General features: G+C 42.6%; 2 long non-coding RNA genes across 2 annotated transcripts; one reads left to right on the top strand and one right to left on the bottom strand.

Moving 5' to 3' along the window:
* Nucleotides 1-7,151: 7,151 nt before the first annotated feature.
* On the bottom strand, nucleotides 7,152-9,537 carry LOC146520902 (uncharacterized). The gene is made up of 3 exons (XR_014873242.1): nucleotides 8,385-9,537; nucleotides 8,298-8,349; nucleotides 7,152-7,841 (listed from the first exon to the last, which is right to left on the bottom strand). It is a non-coding gene; the product is annotated as an uncharacterized LOC146520902 (long non-coding RNA).
* Nucleotides 9,538-12,651: 3,114 nt separating this feature from the next.
* On the top strand, nucleotides 12,652-13,924 carry LOC146520901 (uncharacterized). The gene is made up of 2 exons (XR_014873241.1): nucleotides 12,652-12,996; nucleotides 13,731-13,924. It is a non-coding gene; the product is annotated as an uncharacterized LOC146520901 (long non-coding RNA).
* Nucleotides 13,925-25,444: the final 11,520 nt, after the last annotated feature.

Raw genomic sequence — 25,444 nt, 5'->3', positions numbered from 1 at the left:
ATAATTAAAGTCAGTCATATATCCACAAACACAACAAGCTGAAAGTCAGTGATGCTGCACGGTTTGCAGTCCTGAATATCACGGCACAAGCAGGATTCACTGCACTGTTAATGTTAGCTCTGTTATATTGCTGCCTCTGTTCGGTGGTGTCGAGCCAAACGGACTTTAACGTGTGTTTGAACGAGCTGACGGTTCACTCGTTAAGCTGAAAGAAAGATGCTTTAATCACAGCAGTCACACATGTGTCCACTGTACCATCTGGGAACTCTTCTTGTTCAGCACTCGTAATAACACAAACACTAAATCCTCCTGTTTGTAGCAGTGTGTACACCTGAGACTGTCACCTGTCTGTCCTGCACTCTCTCTCTGTTTCTTTCTCTCTGATTGTGGAATAAAAGGATGAACATGTGTTTATAAGTTACACTTGTGTTTGAATCCTGCAGCTTATCACACATTTGATTTCCATGTGTGACGACTGCAAGTGTCCAGAGTGAGGACAGACTGAGGGACCCACTGCTGCAGGGTCAGTGCTGCAGCTACAGACAGCAGTCGTTCAGTCCAACCAGCTGAGCCTGTGACACACGTTTATTTTCACTTTATATGATGTTCTTAGTTTATCAGTGAAGTAATTCAGGTTCACTTTAACTGCTCGAAGATGAATCAAAATCATATCAACTGTAAACACATAAATGTGAACTCTAGATTTATAAATATTCCTCTTAAAACAAGTAGGAAAAGTCCACACATACTTCACTCACGTACAAGTACACATGCTTGTGTTGAAATACTCTGTAGAGCAGCAACAAGCAGCTCTTTGAAGGACGTTTCTATCAAAGCTGAGTGAACCTGGTGCTGTATGAACATAATAGTTAAATAATATATTTGTACTAGTGCCTGTTAATGTTTGTGTCTCATCTCTACGTCTTCATATCAATCATGTGTGATAAACACTGATATGAATTAAACAGCTGTATTTATGTGTTATTGTTCCTCCATTTGTGTTCAAATAAGTTTAACTAATAACTAAATACAAACTAAACCCACACATGTAACCTTATAAAGAAATGGGTCAGGAAACATGCTGCACCTTCATGAGGCTTCACACAGGACTGACAACATTTACAATTAATCAATCATTTATTTCAAGCACATTTGTACATAATCAATGATTAATGAGCAAACAGCAGCAGCCAGTAAAGATGGAAGTATGAATTATATGAAGCTCGATGTTTGGATCCTGCCTTCAAACAAGAAACAACACAAAGTGCAAACTGTAGATAAAGATGAATCATCAGAGGCTGGATGTTTCTTTCTGATCACTTTCAATGTAAAACGTCATGGTTTTATTGTGACTAATGATCATAAAAGGCTTTTAATCAGACAGCAAAACGGTGAATTTATGGATGTTTGGGTGGATGGAGAAGTGAAAATGGAGCCAACTTTAGCCTCTTTCCACTGACGACTCTCTTTTCAGGTCCTTGTTTCAAGTTTTTCTTGTTTCCAGAGGTCCTGCAGCAGCTTTATATCCTCTTCTGTTTGATCCAGTTACAGACTCTGCAGGTTCAGAGATGTCACAGTATTTAACTATTTGTGTCTCTATGATTAAAGTCTGAGACTATCACACGTGTTGGATTCTGGGTTCAGTTCTGGTTGAAGTTTTTTGCTTTTTTTTTTGGTCACTGATTGTGAGGACCAAGAGTTCAACAGTTGTTGAAGGTTCGGAGGTCAGACTGGCTGCACAACAGCGAGCTTCATGAAGCTCAGACTTTTAGGCGTCTGTGTTTGAGAACTGAGTCACATGACGTAAACAGCAGCAGCGTCTCTGAGGTTTACCATCGGTCACCTGAACTCTGAGGCTGTGTCCCATTTCACAGTATGCACGCTTGAAGTACGCACACTACGCGTACTACGGACGGTGCGTACTATAAGTACGGGAAGTGCGGAAGTGAGAGGCTTGTGAAATGGGACGGTATATGCTTCGTCGCGCTGTTCAGGTTGCCTAGCAACCATGATACTAACCGCGTTACATACAGCTTTGTTTGACAGAAATGAAGGAGAAAACTGTTTTGTTGGTCAATCATTTTTGTCATGACATCACTTTGATTAGTTGAGTATCTGAGGCTGAAACCACAGGACTGTAAAACATGATTCAAGGGCTTCATTTCTGTACTGAACAGTCATTTAAGATTAGCTAGTAAACAATAATTAGTTAATGTTGTTCATGAGACTAAAGTCATCTCACTATGGTAATGTAAATATAATATGGCCAATATTATAGTATTGTCAGATTATATATATATATATATATATATATCACTGACTTTCAGCTTGTTGTGTTTGTGGATATATGACTGACTTTAATTATCCATAAAATCATCAGATTCTCTGTAAGATTAAGGTCGACTATATGTATGTTTACAAGTAGAGGCTTTAAAACCAAGTTAATGCTGAAAGTACAAACATCACTAGTGTCACACAACTTTGCCTACATGTGGCCAACAGCAATGTTTTAATGTTCTTCGTTATTAAACATTCGCACATGAATAAGTGACGTCATATTCAGTACTTACTTTTGACAGTTCACTTTTCGGCCGCTCCCTTCTGCCGTATTTTGCGGCAAAATTATCCACACCCACCGCCGCGCTATGAATTGTGGGATATATGGGACCACGAAGCGTGCACCGGACCACGCTTGATATTTGGGGAAATCGACGGCGCATTTGGAGTATGCATTTCAAGTACACTTCGAATTGGGACAGCCGTCGTCGCGTGGCGGTGACGTAACCGCACTTAAAATGCGTACTTCAAGCGTGCATACTGTGAAATGGGACACAGCGTCAGAAAGTCCCCGCTCTCTCTGGGCTTTCACTTCCTGTTCAGCCAGCAGCCAATCAGAAAAGCAGCTGCTGCTGTGTCAGCTGTTACTACAGGCAGAAGACTGTATGTGAACAGCAACAGAGGCACACAGACTCAGACGCCCCCTGCTGGATCCACACTCAGTCAGAGTCAGAGTTTAAGGCTGGAATGTCCCAAACCAGTTTAACCAGTTTAACCAGTCTGACAGTCTGAGTGGAGTCTGCAGGTTTGAGTCACATTAATAATAATCACCTGTCCACACACAGTCTGAAAAATACATAAATAAAATTTAGAGCTGATTATTGCAGCAAGCAGCCAATCAGAAGCAGCTGAGTCATCAGTTACCAGGTAAAGCTGAACAGCAGAAGGACTCTGATCCTTCACTGCAGTACAACAATACTACAAACAGAAGTCCTGCATTAGAAACAAATCTACTTCTATTCTTACTTTATTTTCTTATTGTGAAGCAGTGACAGGGGGAAAGAAGAACTCCCTTTAAAAAGGAAGAAACCTCCACCTGAACCAGGCTCAGGGAGGGGCGGGGCCATTGATATACCTACATGTTAGTTAGCTGTCTCACTGCATGCCTCTGAACTGTCCCACCATCATCACTCTGCTGGATTCAGTGTCAGTGATGTTCTGCTTACATGGGCAAAAAAGTATGTAGTCAGCCACCAATTGTTCTCCCACTTAAAAGATACGAGAGGCCTGTAATTTTCATCATAGATAATTTGTTTTATGTCACTGATCATTGTATTTTTTATTTGGAAGTTATTTGGTTATTCCAATCCTTTAGATCCATTATTCATGATATCATTTGGTACTGTCCATATGTTTTTATATTACTGCTCAAAGAAATAAAGGGAATACAACAATAACACATCCCAGATCTGAATGGATGAAATATTCTTATTAAATATTTTGTTCTTTACATAGTTGAATGTGCTGACAACAAAATCACACAACAATTATCAATGGAAATTAAATTTATCAATCCATGTAGGTCTGGATTTGGAGTAACACTCAAAACTAACGTGGAAAAAACACACAACAGGCTGATCCAACGTTGATGTCGTGTCCTTAAAACACATCAAAATGAGGCTCAGTAGTGTGTGTGGCCTCCACGTGCCCATCTCCCTACAACACCTGGGCATGCTCCTGACGAGGTGGTGGATGGTCTCCTGAGGGATCTCCTCCCAGACCAGGACTAAAGCACCAACTCCTGGACAGTCTGTGGTGCAGTTGGTAGATGGAGCGAGACATGATGTCCCAGATGTGCTCAATTGGATTCAGGTCTGGGGAACGGGCACGCCAGTCCACAGCATCAATGCCTTCGTCTAGCAGGAACTGCTGACACACTCCAGCTACATGAGGTCTAGCGTTGTCTTGCATTAGGAGGGACCCGGGGCCACCCGCACCAGCAGTGGTCTCACAAGGGGTCTGAGGATCTCATCTCATTCCTAATGGCAGTCAGGCTACCTCTGCCGAGCACATGGAGGGCTGTGCAGCCCCCCAAAGAAATGCCACCCCACACCATTACTGACCCACTGCTAAACCATCATGCTGGAGGATGTTGCAGGCAGCAGAAGGTTCTCCACGGCGTCTCCAGACTCTGTCACGTCTGTCACGTCTGTCACATGTGCTCAGTGTGAACCTACTTTCATCTGTGAGGAGCACAGGGCGCCAGTGGTGAAGTTACCAATCTTGGTGTTCTCTGGCAAATGCTAAACGTCCTGCACGGTGTTGGGCTGTAAGCACAACCCCCACCTGTGGACGTCAGGCCCTCATGCCACCCTCATGGAGTCTGTTTCTGAGATCTTCCTTAAGGCAGAGTTTGATGTAGACCTTGCAGTTTGCAGTCCATGTTGACTGAATCTTGTTTTGTCTTAGTATTCGTGCTTGTTGTGCTATGTCAGCATTTTTCTTTGTCAGATCCTTGTTTATGTAGACACAGGTTCCTCTCAGCTTCTTAGCCTGTCTTAGTAGCTCCATTTTTGAGTTTCTATTCACAAAGTGTATTATTATAGATGGTTTCCACTGTTATTTTTTCAAGGCAGAGAATGGCAAGTCTCAATGTTTTTTCTATTAATAGTTATTCCCTTGCAGCTGAAAAAAAAGAAAATTTGTCAATGTCAACTTCTATAGGCTCACTGCCTTCCTCTGCTACTACAGCTCTGGCATACAATCTCTCTTTTGTCTCCAATCCACTTACTATCAACTCATTCATACGGATGTACTGCTCTAGATCTGCCACTCGGGACTCAAGTAAGGCTATTTTTTGTCCTTTTCTTCATTTCTCGTTTGGCTCTCAGCGGAGGCGGTCGCATTTTTCTCCTCTCCTCCTTACCCTTATCTTCCCTGCTTAGCCTCTGTGTCCTTGTCTGTCTCATGTGCATTATTCTTTTCCCTGGAACAGTCTCTCACTGTCGTTCTCTAAAACCTAAAAGAGAATTATGGATTTGATCAACTGGTCTCTGAATGCTATTGACACCCTCTTCTCAACGAGAAGTCTGGGCTCGGGAGAGCCCGAGTGCCCTGGAGGGACTTTCCCTGCCGGATACACGATGGACGGGTGGCAGAAATGGAGGCTCGTGTGCCTGGCGGGACTGTCGATCGAGGACGCTGAAGATATCTACCTATTCGGAACCATGATAACAGGGTTCTTGCTGATCGGAGCTGGCATGGCCCTGACTTATCGGAGAATTGAGAGAGCGGAACCGGCTGTTCAAACCCCCACAAGGCTGCCCGCTGGAATCGAAGCGACGGGACGAGTCGCGACCCCTCCCACAACGAACGCAGCATGGTTAACACCTTGGAGACGCTTACGGCTTCTGTGAAGGCTCAAAACAACACCATTGAGCGTATGGTGGGATACATCAGAGAGGGCCCTGCTCAAAATGACAACCTTGAGCGAAAGCTGGATCACATCACAGAACGGATCACTGCAGTTGTGGGGTCTCAGAATCAAAATAATGACAACACCACGGATCAGAAGTTTGATACCATCGTGGGGAGGCTCGCGGCTCTCCAACGGGAGATCGAGAGACCAGTGTCCGAGTGTTAAAAGATCAGCTTTGAAAATTCTCAACAAATCAACAAATTCGGGATCAAAATGCAGACACCACCACGGCGCCAGCTGCACAGGCCCAAGGCTGAAGCCGGACAAACACTCCCTGATAACGACTGTGTGATGACTATTCTCCCCATCCCATGCAAGGCCACCTGGATTGGCTGGAGGACTGTTTACTTAGCCTGATAGGGCGAAGGACACTGTCTCAGCTGAACTATGGACACGCACACACACACACTTACACTGATAAGCACTCACTCATCTCCCCTTCCCTTTCCAACGCCTTCGATGCTTGTTACCTCCTGGGAACACGAGGCGGGTCTGGGCCCGCGCTGGCGAGTCGGCGCAGTGGCAGGATGTCTGCTGTGTCGCCTGGGATAACTCCTCACCCCCTACCCAACCCCGTGGCTTGTTACGTCTTCATAATGTTGTGCTGTGAACATTCATGTGCTTTTTTTTGTGCAGGGAGTTTTTTTGTTTCCTGTTCTCGTGCTGTCCTACCATGGAAGCACAGCATGAGTAGGGGTCTCTTTTTTTCCTCTTGTACCTTCCCATTGTGTGCACATTTCAGTGTTTTTTTCCGTAACTGCCGATCTCCGACTTGTAACCCCCAATGTAATGTCTGTGTTATATGTGTAAGGTCGGAGGGGGGGGGGGGGGGTGTCTCATTTTACTGCAGGGCAACCTGTATGTGACAAATAAATTCTGATTCTGATTCTGATTCTGATTCATTTAGTTTCTGCAGTTCTTTAATCTGTCCCATCGTATCCAATAGCAACTTCTGTTGTTTGGAGATATTAGAAAGCTCTCCTGACATAACATTTAGAGATTTCTTAATCTCCTCTATCCAGTCCTCAGACTGTGACCTTCTTTGGTGGCATTTTGTTGGCAGCTTTAACAGATGATCATCCACTGTCAGGGCACTTGGCATAAAAAAAAACTTATTTAAAAAAGTCCTCAAGCACCTTTTCTGGCCAGGACTCAAATCTGATGTAGCACTATACTGTCCTACCTGTCATGTTTATAAAGTTGCCAAGTCCCTGAAAGTCAGTGAGCACTTGAAAGATTTCACCAAACGTTAAAGTCCATCCTCCACAAAAACTGTCTGGATACAGGCAGGAACTGGAATGAAGGCATCCCATTTCTGTAGTTTGCTGTGCATGAAGCAGTGCAAGAATCATTTGGGTTTAGTCCTGCTGAACCTGTGTTTGGACATGAGGTGTGGACATGAGTATGTTGCCAAAATGAGAAATTGCCTTAAATCAGCTTGCTCTTTAGCCAAGGATACCTTGACCACTAGCCAGGTAAAGATGAAAAACACTGACCAGAGAGCCCTTGCTAGCAGGTTTCAGCCCCCCCAGGACATGCACATGCACCATTGGTGCATATCCTGCCTGAATGCCCAGCCAATAAAATCAGGGCATTAATTGCTCCAGAGGTATGTCACATCCCATATGCCCTGTCATGGGGTTATAATGAGCCTCCTGGAAAATCATCCAGGATGACCCTGCATTACAACTGAATGCAGCACAGACACTGCACACCACTTAAGGTCATGAACCCATCAACACACAGATTGCCCCAACAGATTAAATCTGAATCTTTGTTTTTAGGTTTTATTGTTCACATTCTCTCTGTGATAACTTAATGTCACGCAGGCGGAAATGGACTCAGGCGCAGACCAGCGCAACTGGAATAGCAGTCGTCAATTTATTTACAAAACACCTCGTGAAAGTATGTACAGTGTACAGGGCAGGGGGTATGCAACGGTCCGGGGGGGAAAGGGGAGAAAGTCCAAAACACGCTCCGCTCACTCGCTCCTCTCGTATTGTATCCCACACGTTTGTTTTGTCACTCACTCTCACTCTACTCCACTCCACGCCACCAGGGAAACAGATCGGGGTTACGGACGAGTCTGAGAACCTGAGCACAAGAGAACTGCGGTGAGCTTAAACAGAGTAATCACACGACAAACGGGGTTTATCGGGGCTGTACTGACGAGAGTAACTCAACGATCCAGCAAAGAAGCCTTCTGAGTCCTCAGCTTAAATATCCCAGGAGTCCAGGTGATCAGGTGGATTCACCGCAGGTGCGTGGGCCAAGGCAGACAGGAGAGAGAGAGAGAAACACAAACTAAAAACAACATGTAGCCTGAAACCATCCACCGAGGAGACGCAGAGACCATGACACTTAAGCTCTACTCGTGTTGTTGGCTATAACACTAGTTCTTGTATTTGTTTACCAGAAAATGTTCTAATAATGACACTTTTATCCTTGTCTAGGATTCAGCCTAACCCTGGGCCCCTGCCTGTATCTCATACATCATATTTAAACTGCCTTATTGAAACATACTTCATACAAATGCTTGTACTTTGGTCCCTTTGAAAATCAGTTTTTGACTGTTGGCTGCAATTGGCCTCCATCTGCTTCCCCTAGCACAGGTAGTGATGGGGAAAACAGGTGCTGCAGGGGTCCAAACAATACAATTCTCTTCACTCAACTCAGGCAGTCTCTCCAAACACTCCAGAGCATGGAAAAATCCAGAGGTCTGTATCCGAGGAAAAGAACAATGGGATTACTTGCATGAGAAAAAGGTAAGACATACACCCAAGCTTAAGAACTAACTGCAAAGTTTAACAAAGAATGAGCCTCAGGCACCACCCTATGTGGTGGGTTCCTGATCAGATCATCTGGGACAGGTGGTTGATTTCTGCAGGTATGTTCAGCCAAAGGTGGGAACAGAGATACAAAAGACAGGGAGAAACAGGGACAGGCATTAACAGGGAGAGGGGCACAAATACTTTTCTTTTATATGTAATTTAAAAACTTTGAATAAATAATTATCTGAATCTTACAACAAAAGTGGTCATCTGATTAAATGTGTAGAAGTCCATTATTGTATATAGTAACTGTTAAGTCTAATATACCCTAGTAAGCTGTAGTACTTTTTCCTTTGGGAAGATACCATCTGTGCAGTCTGCAATTCTGTTGAAGAAAGATGTTGAATCTATTTAATTATTCTTGAAAAATAATTGATTTCTGTGCATTTGTTTTACACTGTCATTAAATTAAAGTTTACATTGATTAAGGCGGGGGTGGTTCCCTAATGTTTTTGCTGGGAGTTGGCAACCCTATTAGTTAGGTAGGTAAGTACTCTTTAAAATACCAGAATAGGGAGGATGGTGCAGGTTTAAGTTTATTAGATTGATCAGTGTTGCTGAACTATAAAATGTTTTGGCTGCAGTGTATTTTTGCATACAGGTATAACAGAATAGCTTCAGTCTCTTGTTTTTTAAAACTTGAGTATGAACTCATACAAAATGCAGCAAGATATTTATAAAAAACTTTTTTATTGATTACAAAATACGCTATATCAGATTCATATTGGTATCAGCAGATATCCAAATTTATGATATCGGTATCGGACATTAAAGAGTGGTATCAACAATGGGAAATCCCCACATAAGAACAAACACTCACCATCACTAACATCCTTAACAGTATCACACAGGACATTCTGTCCACTCCTTTAGTCGGAGCATATACACTGAGAAAAACAAATTCACATTTTCATATTTGACTTTAACTTTCAGTAAACAGCCCTCGATTATCCCCCCCCCCCCCCCCCCCCCCCAGGGACATATAGAGTGTGTTCCTAAACATCATCATCATCATCATCACCAGTAAATGCTTGAGCTCTCCCTTTCAAAATCAGTTTCTTTAAAAGATAATCTCTTGGTCTGTCAACACATCAGATTATAGGGTCGAGACCCGTGACGATTCAACAAACAGCTCCAGGTCTGGAGAATAGTCCTCCACTTTCACCATCCTGAGGCCTTTGGTTTTCTGTAAGAACCTCTTGATGTCAGCAGGAGAGTACAGATTCTGGTGTTCCTGGCTCAGGAACCAGAATTTTAACATTTTTGTACTACAGTGGGCAGGTTCAAAGCTCCTCCTCTTCTGCGACAATTTCAACAAATCCTCATCAGACTCATTATTATTGTCATCCTCACAAAGATCCTCACACACAGACTCAAGAGTTGTTTCATCTTTCTGACTTATGTCTAAAACACCTGCAGGCTGGTCATTAGTCAGATCTGTTTACATGCTGTCAGCGCACCTCAAATGGTCATTTCTATCAGACTTATTACAGTAAAGGCTAGTGCCTCGGCAGCAGGGCTGCCTGTGGCCTCAGCAGGCTTCGCATTGGCGAACAACAATTCCCCACCAGGTGGCTGGCGCCTGCCCTCCAACTACATCATCTTGTCATGCTTTTGGTTGTGTACTTTTACTTTTGATAGTGTTTTGTATTATGACTGTTGTTTTGGGTTTCCCAGGGTTTAGTTGTGTTCCCTCTGTTTGGTGTCTTCCCTGCTTGTGTATCCCCTTTAGTGTAGTAGGTCTCTGTGTTTAGTCCGCTTCTCTGAGTCTGTGTCATTACGTGTATGTGTTTCCTGTTTTACTTTGAAGGGCTCTGTCTGATGTCAGTGTGTTCTGTTTACGTTTCCCTGGCCTCGTCAGCTCTTATGTCTCCCAGGTGTGTTTCCCTCCTGTTTCCCATCCCCTGATTACTGGTGTGTGTATTTATAGTGTGTGTTCCCTCGTCCTTGTCGTGGGTTCGTCTGCTTCTCGCCGTCCGGCTTCCCATTTAGTTTTCTGTGCCTCCCTGCATCTTCGTTTCTGGGTTGTTTTGTTAGTTTTGCCCAGTTTAGGATTTCTTAGTTTCATGTTCACCCTCGCCATTTCTGTTTGTATCTATTTTTGTTTATTAAACTCACTTGCACCAGAGCTGCCGCTTCCTGGGTCCTAAATCATCCTCACACGGCGTGCCCTGGCAACCCGTGACACATCTGCTGGCTGCGTGTTTCTTAGGCTTTCTGGACAGGATCAAATTAAATGCCCTTCTCCACCACAACCAAAACATTTCATGCTCTCAGACGTGCAGTTGAAACCCTCTATCTTGAAAGACAGGTTCAGCTCGCCAGCGGTGTCTTTGAGGATCATAAAAACCTGCCTCCTGTGACACACAACATGTTTGAGGAGCAGATTTGCACCCCAAAGAAACCTTTTATCTTTATGGGAGAAACGAGGTGGCCATACCTCCTTGGCTTCATTTTTAATAAAAGGAGGTGCATTTGAGATGGTAACCTTTTTAGCAGGGCTGACCAACGGGAGAACGGGCACAAAGGTGTCATGAATAACGACACCTCTTTCCACCAAATAATTAACCTTAGACACAATATCAAGAAAGAATACAATCCCACCGTTCATACGGGAGGCAGATTTCAGGCTGTCATAGCCCACCACCTGTCCTACAGCTAAACCAGCTTCCTCCACCCAACAGTTCACAGTCAGTATGAGTTTGACAGCATGACAGCGTGTCAGCTTCTCAAACTCTGCACCGCCCTGAACAACGGCCAAACTGAGAGGGATCACAATGTGACATCATCTTGTAGAGTAACCATAACGGTTCATATGCTTTGGATTTTGTAAAGGTTCATCAGTCTAACCCAGTCTTAATCACTACTTTTTCTAGTGTAATGGTTTTACAAAACAGTTATGTTCATTTAGTGACAACATTTTTAGGAAGCATGACTTATTTCCGACATGATTCTTACAAGTGTTGGTGTTTAGTTGTGTTGTTGCTTTTAATTTCTGGCAATGTACAACCTAATCCAGGTGCTGAGTCCACTACCTTTGTTAAAACACTCCTGCTCACTTTATAGCATACCTACTATTTTTCTCTTAATATCCCTGATGACAACATGCCCATAAGTTCTGTGATGTTTCAAGTTCATCTTTCGGTTTTAGTTTAGATTCACAGGTACATGAAGCTCTAAAATTGTTTCCTTTTGTCTAATCTGCTGGTCCGGACAATTTGCTGCTGTTATTTATAAGATGTGATCCAGTGACCTAAACAGTTCCAGCCCTATATTAAAATCATCTGTGCTTGTGAAAATCTTGTAAGTGAGCAACTGAAGGAGTATCTTATAAGTTATGATATTATATCATATGTTCAGTCTGCTTTTAGAAAAGGACACAGTACAACTACAGCATTAATAAAGTAAAAAATATTTATTGCGGCTTTAGACAATAAGAAACAAACATTATCTTCTGCTTCTCTGATGTGGTTGAAGGTGTTCCCCAGGGATCAGTTCTGGGGCCCTTATTATTCACCTTATATGTTAATGCTCTTGATCAAGGAGTATCAAGCATGAATTTCCATTTTTATGCCGATGACACTGTGATGTATTCCACTGGATCCACACCTCAGCAGGCATCAGCTCCAACAATCCTTTCATACTGTTCAACAAACTTTACACACTTCTAAATTTGCTCTCATTGCTAAAAAAAAATAAGTTTAGTTTCATCAACTAAATGTAATTCTTAGAATTTTCCACCTAGTAACACTTTTCATGTTTTGACTGATGATTCTTCTTTAAGTCATATATCAAACAGTTGGTAAAAAAAAAACTGAAGCTCAGATTTTTCTTTCGAATTAAGTCCTGTCTTTCTTTTGAGGCTAAGAAAAGACTTGTGTCTGCCACTTTCATGTCATTGCTTGACTACGGAGACGTAGTTTATATGAATGCTTCGTCAAAGTGCTTAAATTCTCTTGAAACTTGAAGTTTACTACCAAGCCTTGAGATTTTTCACAAACCTCAATAGTTTTACTCATCAGTGTATGTTGTACTGTACTGTAGGATGTTCTTATATGTTCATTTATAAAGCTACACAGCAAATTCAAAAGTGTTAAATGTTTTGGTGTTAGTAGTCTTAGAGTTAATTTTACTCTAAGTAGAGTCACATTCTTTTAATGTAACTCTGAGGTGTAAAATGATAGTAGTTAAAATCGAGTGTTAAAAATGAGTGTTTCTATGTCAAATCTGGAGGTGTTACAATGGAAACATTAACTCTTGACCTCTTAACTCTGAACTCCTACAGGGGCTATGACACCAATAGAGTAAATTCACAGACTCCGCCCCCAGCACCATAGGCTCCAATCGAAGCTGAAGTGAAGCCGTTTCAGAACATTTTGCTCTACATATTTGAGTTGTTTGCCATGCTTGGTAAGTCATTTTTTCAACGATTGTTTCAATTATTAATATTAGCTTTTACTTCTGTGGCTCTTTGGAGTTGAGACAAAGCTGTGTGAAAGGCATTAGCCATGTTGCTCGCTGATAGCATAATATTCTGTTTTAGCTAGCTGAAAGGTATTAGCCATGTTGCTCGCTGATAGCATAATATTCTGTTTTAGCTAGCTGAAAGGTATTAGCCATGTTGCTCGCTGATAGCATAATATTCTGTTTTAGCTAGCTGAAAGGCATTAGCCATGTTGCTCGCTGATAGCATAATATTCTGTTTTAGCTAGCTGAAAGGCATTGTTTGCGGGCAAATACCACAGCCTTGAAAAAAACGCTTGCATGTGAATTTTCAGTCAAATTTCTTGGTCAAATACACTTAAAACAATGTCTAGAATGTGAAATGTTGATATAATGGTGCTACTTGAAGCCTGAAAACGATCTCCCATGAAAAAACGAGCAAACAGCAGTAGCAGACGTCCTGACTGGGTTCTACATTAGCATTTAGATCCCTCCAGAGTTTTGTGCACACGGTTTAGGTAAAAATTAAAAAGGTTGAGGTTTTACATTTAGTTCAGTATTACCTGTTGCCTGTGTCCTTGTCTTTTGGGAAAATACTTTACACAAGTAATGGCTCAAAAAGGATTCCTTTTTTTTACTGTGCTGCAATTGATTTGTGCCATTAATTAGTGTCAACTAATTTTTATTCAATCTCCACATAGGATATGCTTGTGAAGATGGACTATGGGGGAGAGCAGAAGTGCGTTGAAGTTCCACAAAGTGATGAATGAAGGTCATGCATATTGTATTTTGTATTTATTGAAATAAGTGATGAGAATGCTGTTATTTGCATTTACCAGCTCACCTATGTCAGACCTTTTGATAAACGAAATTCTAATGAAAGTGAGAACATGTACACTGTTACATCTTTCAGAAAATGTTTTGAAATTGTGCTGCACAGTTCAGAATAAATGTTTTTCAAAAACCATTGCGTCTTTTTAGTAAATGTTTATTTCCAAAATAAATTTCTAGAAGTTCAGAACAGTAAAAATTTCCACTTTTTAGAATTAATTAGAAGATAACTCTTACGTAGTTAAACTAAAATACTCTTTGAGAGTTAATATATAAACTCTTAACACCAAGTGTTAAATTATCAACTCCAGACAGATTTGGTGTTTAACACTAAATCAGAGTTAACGTACCAACTCTCCAAAAAGAGTTAAATTAACACTCTCTGGTGTGGACCCATATAGACACTTTAATAGTGTTGAAATCAAATCTGACAGTGTTAATTTGGACATGCTGGATTTGCTGTGTATCTATGACCTTCTCCCCTTATATCTAATATTGTAAATTATCCAGTATGGGATGTTACTACATTCACTCACAAAAATCTGTTCTTATTGATGAGGTCAGGAGCTCGCACTGAGTTGGGGGGAAAAGCTCTCAGGTTCTTTGTCCCTTATGCATGGAAACAGCTCCAGAATGAGCTGCACTTGAAGGAAGTTTCTCTGAGTTTTAACAAATGCCTAATATTTTAAATAAACTAAAAACAGAACTTGTTTTAAAACATGTCTAGCTCTATTAATATTAGGGGTACCAGGCTTACAGTTGCTCATATTTGAAGAAGAGCTAAAAGAAAACAAAGACAACAGTACCAGAAAAAATAAAGGTAAAAACAAGGAACTAGTCAGCCTCACTAATTTGATTCTTCACCTTCATTATCCGTTTTCTCAGCCTGAAAAACTCTGGGTCAGAATGGGTTTTTTCACTGAAACATATATCACTTATAGTTATATGATGGACATGATCTGTAGACTCGCAGCTTCCATGTCAGGGTTTCCACATTCAAACTGGATGAAAGAAGTTTCAGCTCTTTAACATCAGCCACCCTCTTTTTAAAGTAATTGGTCAGTTGACTCAAAGGCTATTTGATGGGCAGGTGTGGACAGTTCCTTTGTTATGACATTACCAATGAAGCAGATTAAAGGCCTGGAGTTGATCTGAGGTGTGGTGCTTGCATTTGGAAGATTTTGCTGTGAGCAGACAACATGTGGTCAAAGCTGCTCTCCATGCGGGTGAAACAAGCCATGCTTATGCTGTGAAAACAGAAAAAATCAGAGAAATGTCTACAATATTAGCAGTGGCCAAATCTAATGTTTGGTCCATCCTGAGAAAGAAAGAAAGCACTGGTGAACTCAGCAATAGACCTGGACGTCCACAGAAGACAACAGCGGTGGATGAACCAAATGAACAACACTTTCCAGCAGGAAGGCGTGTCGCACAGATCTGGAAAAACATTCTTTGGACAAATAAAACCAAGATCAACCCAGAATGATGGAAGAATAAAGTATGGAGAAGGCGTGGGACAGCTCATGATCCAAAAACACAGCGGAGGCAGTGTGATGCGTACCAGAATGTACCAGAACAAACCGGTTTCTCTGTGTACCTGTGTTGTTGGTGCCCAAAAGCCACCAGGAAATGATTTTCCAGGCGGCTCATTATACAGCAATGAATAATGGCCCCATTTTATTGGCCCGGCATCCCTTCCAAAAGCACCTTTGCACTTGTTACCATTAATGGAGGTCTTGTTTGAGCACATTGGCATGGACCTCATCGGGCCATTTCACCGGAGTGCACGCGGCTATCACTTTGTATTAGTGGATTATTCAACGCGATACCTGGAAGCAGTGCTGCTGCCCACCATCTCTGCAAAGAGTTTAGTGCAGGCGCCATTTCAGGTCATCTACTGGGTCAGCATCCCGAAAGAGATACTGACTGACCAGGGCACATCCTTCATGTCTCGCACACTAAAGGAACTGTGCACATTACTGGGTGTTAAATCTATTCAGACCAGCGTCTGCCACCCTCAGACTGATGAGCTGGTGGAGCGGCTGAAAAAGACTTTAAAGTCCATGATTCGTAAGTTCCCTCCACGGGATTTTCACACACAGTCGGACAGGGGAGGGGCCACGCAGATTTATCACCTCAGCCTCCTGAAAGCGTGGAGATGGATAGATGATAGATTGTGAAGTGTAAGTGGAGCTAACTTTTATTTATATAGTGTCAAATCACAACCGGATTCGCCTCAATGTCCAGACCTGCTGACTGTAAACTTCTACACTGATGCAGTTTCCAAAAATCCTCCAAAGCTGCAGAGTCACCTCTGAAGCTGCTGAAACTGAAGAAGTGAAACCATCGTGGTCAGATTCTGTTTCTTAACCATCAGAGTGATTCGAGGACAAAATACTGACACTTCACTTAATTTGACTTAGAGCAGGAGAAATATGTCTGGGCTCAGAGTTTTATCCTCTGTATGATTGAAGTCTGAGGTTTATGACACGTGTGTTGGATTTTGGGTTGATTAAGTTTTCACTGATTTTTGAGGAATCAGAGGTGAACAGCTGTTAAACCTGTGGAGGAGTTTTTATGTGATGAACTCTGATCAAGTATTCAGAGAACAGCGAGCTTCATGAAGCTCAGACTTTTAGGCGTCTGTGTTTGAGAACTGAGTCACATGACGTAAACAGCAGCAGCGTCTCTGAGGTTTACCATCGGTCACCTGAACTCTCAGAAAGTCCCCGCTCTGTCTGTGCTTTCACTTCCTGTTCAGCCAGCAGCCAATCAGAAAAGCAGCTCCTGATGTGTCAGCTGTTACTACAGGCAGAAGTCTTTTATGTGAACAGCAGCAGCATCTCTGAGGTTTACCATCGGTCACCTGAACTCTCAGAAAGTCCCCACTCTCTCTGTGCTTTCACTTCCTGTTCAGCCAATAGAAAAAAAGCAGCTCCTGATGTGTCAGCTGTTACTACAGGCAGAAGTCTTTTATATGAATGGCAGCAGAGACGCTCAGAGTCAGATGCCCTGCTAGATCCACACTCAGTCAGAGTCAGAGTTTAAGGCTGGAATGTTTTTAAACCAGTTTAACCAGTTTAACCAGTCTGACTGTCTGAGTGGAGTCTGCAGGTTTAAGTCAATTAATAATAAACACCGATCCACACACACACAGTGTAAAAGTTAAATTAAGTATTTAGAGCTGATTATTGCAGCAGGACAGCCAATCAGAAACAGCTGAGTCATCAGTTACTAGGTAAAGCTGGACAGCAGAGGAAGTCCTCTAATCCTTCACTGCAGTACAGCAATCCTACAAACAGACAGTAAGTCCTGCATTAGAAACACATCTACTTCAGCCGCCCTCGTCAATCAATCATGGTGAACAGACTGTAAGATCATTTCAAAGTCCTGCTCTGAAAATGTGGAATTTCTGACTCTGAGGTTAAGGCCTTTTTATTTACTGCAGTGCATCATTGTGAGTGTCGTGCACATCCCCCCTCCGCTAACTGAAGTAGCTGCACGACATGAACAACGAGCACGAAAATAAACACCCAAGCGCTGCTGTAATTGTTCTGGGAGACTTTAATCATTGTAATCTCCAGAAAAATGTGCCTAAACTGCATCACTTTGTAACCTTCCCCACCAGGGGAAATACAATACAGGATCAGTGTTCACAAATAAAATTTTAATCATTAGAGAAAAAATTACCAATAATCATCCCACAGATGTAACATTATCTACAGCTACTTTCAGCACCATTGATGTTAAGTTAGACTCTTTTTGTCCAATTCATCTTTCTGAGTTATTTGATTGTTGGGTTTTTCTCTGTAGCTATTATTGTTGTAGGATATACTGTGCAATATAAAGGTGACTTTTGTTGTGATTTGGCGCTATATAAATAAAATTGAATTGAATTGAATTGAATATTGTTAAAATTATGACCTGGAGAGCTCTGCACAAGAATTCCAATGTGCATGGACTGTTGGTCCTATGCACACGTGGCAAATAAAAATCTTGCATCTATATATCTATATATATAATAAAATAACACATCACAGTGGCAGACTGAGGAAGAGCTCACAGCTTTGTGCCCTCAGAACTTAAATCGGTCATTTTTATACTGGAGTTTGGTGAGTCAGGATGTGTTTTGCGGTGATGTGAGTTTGTCTGGTTGCAGGTTTTAACAGATCTCAGTATGAACGAATATCTGAGTGACTTCCTGATCAAATAAAAGTTTATAACCTGCTGGTTTAATCTGTGATAACCAGAGGTGATCAATCAACCAGCAGAATCTGCTGATTCCCAATGTTCTCAGGCTGGATCTATGTTTGATTATGATCTGGTTCACTTCAAGCATGGCCAACACACACACACACACATACACAAGGTTCACCAAAGTAGGCTGCACAGGGACCAACATGAAAACATTCATAACACTGAAACTGTCATGATAACAGTCTATTAAAATGTTGCTTCCATCCACAGGATGAATTACACAAGCCGGCATTTGGACAGATCTTTACTACAGACGTCTGACAGCATATTAAAAATATGAAAGAAAATTAAATGAATATATATAAATATTCACTTAAAAATAAATATTGGTGGAGGGGTGTGTTCTCTGAGTGCTTCCTGTTTTCAGAGGTTTCACTGAGAGATCCTTGAACTCACTGCAGAAACAAACTTTAACTTTAACTTTGGAGAAAAGTTGATTTTATCGGCCTTCAGTTAAGAAAATAAAACAAAATCTGTATCAACAAAAGCAACACCTGAATCAGCGCATGTAAGTGTGTTTCTGTGTATTTGTGTAGTTGTGTGTGTACATGCTGACACATGCTGTCAGTTTGTTGGGACGAAAACAGAAAGTAGAAAGTAAAAACCTCCAACAGCCAATCAGAAAAGCAGCAGCTGCTGTGTCAGCTGTTACTACAGGCAGAAGTTTGTACATGAACAGCAGCAGAGACACACAGAGTCAGACGCCCCCTGCTGGATCCACACTGTAACAGCTGATCAGGGTCTGAGTCAGTCAGCAGTTAGCAGATAAAGCTGGACAGCAGCAGAGGGTGAGGTACTCTGGTCCTTTACTGCAGTATAAGTGTGTGTGTGTGTGTGTGTGTGCGCGCGTGCGTGCGTGTGTGTGTGTGTTGGTGAGTTTATGTGTGCTTCTGGACCATTACAGTCTCTCATTATCATTCAATTCAATTTTATTTATATAGCGCCAAATCACAACAAAAGTCGATTCAATATTGATTTTAGTGACCTCCGATTGGCGTAACCGGGTGTCATTACTGCCGACGTGAATTATGATTTTATTGAATTTACGTTTACCCTTAGCCAGCAGTTTTAAATTTCCTTCAATGTCGCCTGCTCTGGCCCCTGGAAGACAATTGACTATGGTTGCCGGTGTCTCTAGCTTCACATGTCTGAGAACAGAATCACCAATTACCAGAGTTTGACCCCCAGCGGGTGTGTCACCGAGTGGGGAAAAACGGTTAGACACATGAACGGGTTGGTGGTGTACCTGGGGCTTCTGTTTAGGACTACGCTTCCTCCTCACCGTTACCCAGCCTTTCCCCAGCTGCTTGGGATCTGCCGGGGAACAGCTAGCGGGGCCTACGCTATCTTCGGCTGCACCAGCTACAGGGGCCTGGCTAGCTAAGGGTGAGTGAAGGGTGCGAAGCCGAGTCTCCAGATCAGTAATCCTGGCCTCCAGAGCTGCAAATATGCTACATTTGTTACAGATATCATTACTGCTAAAGGAGGCCGAGGAGTAACTAAACATCTGACACAATGAGCAAGAAAGTGCAGAAGGGACAGGTGAAGTAGCCATGGTGCTAACGGGTCGGCTACGAGCTAAGCTAGCGAAACAGTACAGAGACAGTGAGTGAATACTTTGGCTATAAATTAGGTAGTGAGTACACAGAAAGTGTGCTTCGGATGAAGCACGTGAAGATTATACTGTGAAAAAAAGAATGTATTTAGAAGTTGTTAATTAAACTGCTAAGCAAATAAGCTACTCAGAAACACCACTGTGTTTGAGCAGGAACAGGAAGTGATACTATACCACAGAGCGAGCGAACACCAAGGGCGGCCCCCACCACGCATACAGTTCTCCCACTGTAACCAGTATAACCAGTGTCAGTGCTGGTGGCTACGCTCACTGCTAGTTCACCTTGTTTAAAGGTCCATGAAGAACATCGCGTGCACCACAAACAGCCATGTAATGTGCCAGGATATGAGCTTCAGCAAAGGTCAGCAAAGGTCACCCTGTATGACCAACGGCAGAGGCTGATGATCTGCACTGAGATCAGATGTTAACACTGACCATGAACACTGTGTGTGTACAACTACACACTAACAACATGATGTCATGGCATCGATGAGCACTGATGACCAGCAGTCTCGTGCTTGTTTCTTTCCTGAACTCTTAGTAGCACTTTAGTTTTCACACAGGTCTCTTTATAAGTCTCATTAACTCACGTACATCAGCGGCTCCTTTTCCAGTACAAATGAGTACCACCTAATATGTGTGGCTCATTTAAGGGGAAATAAACATGTTCTACAACTACAGGATTCACTGCAAAGAAGAACTGTTACACCAAAGAAACAACCAACTACAGAGATCTGTGTAAGCATTGATACTTCTTATGTGATGCAAAGTGCACATAGCAAGTGCTTAGTTGTTTTTCCAACTTTACTTTGTTTTCTAAAGAGGAACAGATTATCATTTTGACTCCACCTGAACTGGAGACGCACATATTCATGAAACAGATGAGGATTGTTCTGATATCAGGGGCAAAAGTGACGATGACCAGAAAAAGAGAGTTCAGTGACACCTTCACCTAAGGATGATGGACCATATCACAGATGATCTCTGTCACTGTTTTTGTAAGACACAAATGTCACAGCAGTGTTCATAACCTGTGAAAGGAGAGTTACAGCATTCAGAGAAGTCAGAGTTTACTCAGAATCAGAATATCTTTACTGCCATTATAACGAGTACAATGAAATTAGGTTCCGTCCCTGCGGTTTCAAGAGAAAAGTTTAAATATAATTTAAAAAGAATAATATTTAAAAAAGAGGTAGAACTCAGTCCTTCAGTATAATAAATCAAACCTTATTGCACATAAACATTACTGAACAAATATCAGGCTTTATAAAGTAACAACATCATCTAATCATGAAAGCCTCATCAAGTGAGTCCATACTGTGTAACAAATTTAATGTTGTCCAATCACCTAACAGAACTCTTGACAGTTTTCAGTCAAAGGTCTTTAGTGGTACCAAAATATAAGTTACACCTGGAAGTGTACTGACTGGCACTCAGGAAGTAAGAAAAACCAGACGGTGTGTTTACATGGACCACCTGTTACTAAACACCTGACAAGTCCCCAGTAGGCTGCTCCCAGTCTGGTCTGGGAACTCTGATCATTTGTACTGATAACTTCGTTTAGGTCCTTTCTGAGATACTGCCTGATTTTCTTTTTCAGTGGTGTAGAATCACCAACAAAGGGCGGTCCCCACCACGAATACTCTGGTCATGTGTCCCTACAACATCACAAAGACAAGGATGGGTGTGTGTGTGTGTGTTGGTTGACCACATGCTGTCACTTCTTCTATGAATAGAAACAGAAAGTAAAAATCCTCCAGCAGCCAATCAGAAAACCAGCTGCTGATGACTCATCAGTTGTCAGAGGAAAACTTTCTCTCCTGATCAGCAGAAAACTGAATAAGCTGGAGCGCCCCCCAGTGGAGGTATGAAGTATGTAACCACAGAGCAAAGCCTCAGAAGGCACACGAAGGAGAAACTACATGTAAATAAATCTGTTAGATCACCAGGATAAAAAAATGAAAATAAAGTGGCTCCATGATTCAGTCTGAACATTTTTACAGATGGAAACAGAAACAGTCTAATAATCAATGATCCTTACAGGACTTTAAGTCAGTCTGTTTCCTGTCAGGGTCAAACTCCTGCTGACCTTATAAACTTTCATACTGAAGATTTACCTGAACAGGTGGAAGATAAACCAGCATCAGTGTCTGAATGTTTCAGGTAAACTAACCTGAGAGTGCAGTTTCATACTAAACTGACACACTCAGCTGACTGATCAGCCAATCAGCTAACAGCTGCTGCAGTCTGCAACTAAATAAAGGAGCTGAGGCGCCCCCTGCTGGCTATCACTGTCACCATCATTACTGTAATCAGAAGATGAATGAATCTGGTCATTCACACCTTTATGTATGACCAGTTAAGAGTTATTATTACACTGCTCATTAGTACAATAATCACATTTTTCATCATGTTTATGGGTACAGAAATTTTTTCCAGGGTCTGCGATCTGTGTACTCAGAGGGTTTTAGTCCCAAATCCTTATAAACAATGTTTAATGGGGGGGCTAGAGAGGATGTAGAGGGGAGGGTGAGCCAGGAGAAAGAGGCCAGAGTGAGAGAGACAGAGGAGAGTGAAGCCACGGAGAGGACGTTCTCAGACCTACTTGGACTTACACGCCCATCTGATCCTGCCCGTGTCACACAAATCCACAGACAGTATGATGAGGCCCAAATGTGTGATAATACTGGACTCTGCCAACCAGTCCTGTCATCACATCCAAAGAATGAATGATGATGAGACCTTGTCAAGTCAAAAGTGAGGAAACTTCTTGGAGTTAGCTGAGTTGTTCATCAAGTATGACGGTGTAATTACACCTCGATGCCATAAAAGAGCGACAGGGACCTGGAAAAAGACCTGTCGTCTCGCTCCTCTCAAACAGAAGTCAGAACGACATGATCAAAGCTTTGGCCACATCAGTGAGACGTGTCCTCCAAGCAGAAATGCAACAGTGTCTCTTGTCTCTTGAAAAGCTAGTGATGGCTCTACTGAAAGAAAATACCCTGAGGATTGACAACATCCCGGGTCCACATTACGATGGGGCTGCACACTGCAGCGGCGCACGGCTCTCCATCTCAGTACTCCTTTCTTTTGTTGAGTTTGTTCGTCCTTCTTGTTTCTTTGTGCACTATCGGTTCTTTCAACATTCACCCGCCAGCAGCTCATAGACATCAGTGATCAGCACCAGACATCTTCATGGGACTTTCATCGTACGCACAACATCCCAGATCACATAGCGAGACCACGGGGCTCTCCGTGAATCCTTATCGGGTCTAGGCGGCAGCGCAGACGGAGGGAGAGGAAGCAAAAGCAGGGCCGCAGGGCCGGCGTCATACTGAGGTTAAAAAAAAAATCAACAACACAAGCCACCTCTGCCAAGATCATGTTTACTCCAACATTAAACACACATATAGAGCCATACCCCTCCCTCACCTCTCCCTCCTGCTCCCCCAGCCTACACCCCCCTCAGACGCAGTGCCAGGCCCACCACAAACACTGTTACAGTCTGGCCTGAAAAAGCTCTCTCCAAACTGCAGGACTGCTTCACACAGACAGACTGGGACATATTTGAACAGGACCAGAAACTTTCACAGGATCAGTACTGGACTGTATCAAGTTCTGTACTGCAAATGTGACTGTGGACAAAAGCATTCAGGTCTTCCCAAACCAAAACTCTGGATGACCAGCCAGGTCCGCTCACTCCTCAAAGCCTGCGATGCTACCGTCAGGTCAGGTTACGGAGCTCTGTACAGGGCTGCTCGAGCTGACCTGAAAAGGGGGATTAAAAAAGCCAAAACAGACCACAAAAGAAACAGAGTCCCAGCTGTCCAGCAACAACACACGGGAGGTGTGGCAGGAGTACAAGACATCATCAACCACAGAGGCTGCACTGTGAAAACAGTGCAGCCTCTGTAAAAGTGGCAGAGGAAATAAACAGCTTCTTTGCCCAATAGAAACACCAGAACAGCAGCCTTCATCTGCTTCAGCCCTTCAGCCTCTTTCTGAGTTAACTTCAATAATTACTTCCTCCAAACCATCAACGTGTCTTTTAGACCCCATTCCTACAAAACTGCTCAAAGAAGTTCTGCCATTGATTAATTCTTCGATCTTATATATGATCAACCTATCTCTAATAATCAGCTATGTACCACAGGCCTTCAAGGTGGCTGCAGTTAAACCTTTACTCAAAAAGCCATCTCTAGACCCAGCAGTCTTAGCTAATTATAGGCCAATCTCCAACCTTCCTTTATATCAAACATCCTTGAAAGAGTAGTTGTCAAACAGCTAACAGATCATCTGCAGAGGAATGGTTTATTTCACATGTGTCAAAGTCAAGGCCCGTGGGCCAGATCCGGCCCATGAATGACCTATCTATGGCCCCCGGGATGATATTTAATTAGTATTAGAATCGGCCCGCAGGTCACAGCCGCCTGCTGGGGTTTTGCACGCACCAATACTCCATACCCCACAATGCAACGGAAGCCCGTGAACTCACTGCAGTGACACAAGCGGGGCTCAGCTTCATTATTCATTCATTATTCATCAGCATTCAGAGCAGATGTCAACTTTCAGCAACCCCCCTCCCCAATAATGGCTAAACGGAAGGTGGACGGTGAGAACGGGGAAGTTCAAGCCAGGTGGGAGGCAGAGTTCACGGAGGTGAAAGGCTTCCTGTTTGTCTTCTGTGTGGAGAAAGTGTGGCTGTAATGAAAGAATATAATCTAAGAAGGCACTATGAAACGTCTAAGAAACACAAAGAACATTGACTTGAATTTCTGATTAATAAAATGTTTGATTTATCCTCCTGTTGGTTTGTCATTTTTAATGTTTGAAAGAAACAGATTTTAGAGTTCTACGATCTAATCCCTCCAGCTGGTGGTAAGGATGATGCTACTCTTAGAAGGTGCCAACAGGACACACATACCTCTGTATGTACAGGTTTTTGTATTATATTCTTACCCCACCATAACAGCCCCTTTCTTTTGCCCTGCTAATACTCTGCAACTAATCTGTTGACTTATGGTTCCAATTACTGTCACCAATCTTTGCATGTTATTATTATCTCATAAAGCTTGTTTAGTTGTAGGAGTGGGTGTGAATGGGTGAATGAGGCATGTTGTATAGAGCGCTTTGAGTACTCCGGGAGAGTAGAAAAGCCTTATTTAATGGTAAATCAGTCCATGTACCATTTAGCAGCAGGTCAGAGGTCACAATAATAAATGTAAAACAGTCCCACATCCTTAAATTCACTCTTTTCTCTATGGACTTCTGCACTTGAATTAGCTCAAAACACTGATTGGCTGCTGCTCTGCCTTACGTCATGACGCAGACAGCCTACGTACGCAGTGCTCTGCATGTACGTAGGACTGTCTTTATCCCCCGCTTCGCGGAAACAGGGTCAGACTGGGACTCACCGCCTCGGTGCTGGGTTTGACCCGGTCCAGCAGCTGCTGGGGGGTCCATGTCTTCGATCCGGGTGCTAGTTTCTCCCCGTGCGGACAAACTGCCGCTCAAAGCTTTCAAAGCAGTGTTGTGCCAAAAAGTGATTGCCTGCCAACAACTGATTTCCAGTGTTTCCGTGTATTTTTTATGTGTAATATCTTTACGTATGTTGGTAAATAGACTTTGGTGAACAGGGTTTACAAAGAGGTTATATATAGAATTTTAAAAAATATCTGTTTTTCAAGTATCTTTACAGCTCTGTGTTATTGT

The sequence above is a fragment of the Neolamprologus multifasciatus genome, chromosome 3, assembly GCF_963576455.1.
Source record: "Neolamprologus multifasciatus chromosome 3, fNeoMul1.2, whole genome shotgun sequence".
NCBI lineage: Eukaryota > Metazoa > Chordata > Actinopteri > Cichliformes > Cichlidae > Neolamprologus > Neolamprologus multifasciatus.
The sequence above is the reverse complement of the archived record's forward strand: the minus strand, read 5'-3'. Positions and strand labels throughout refer to the sequence as shown.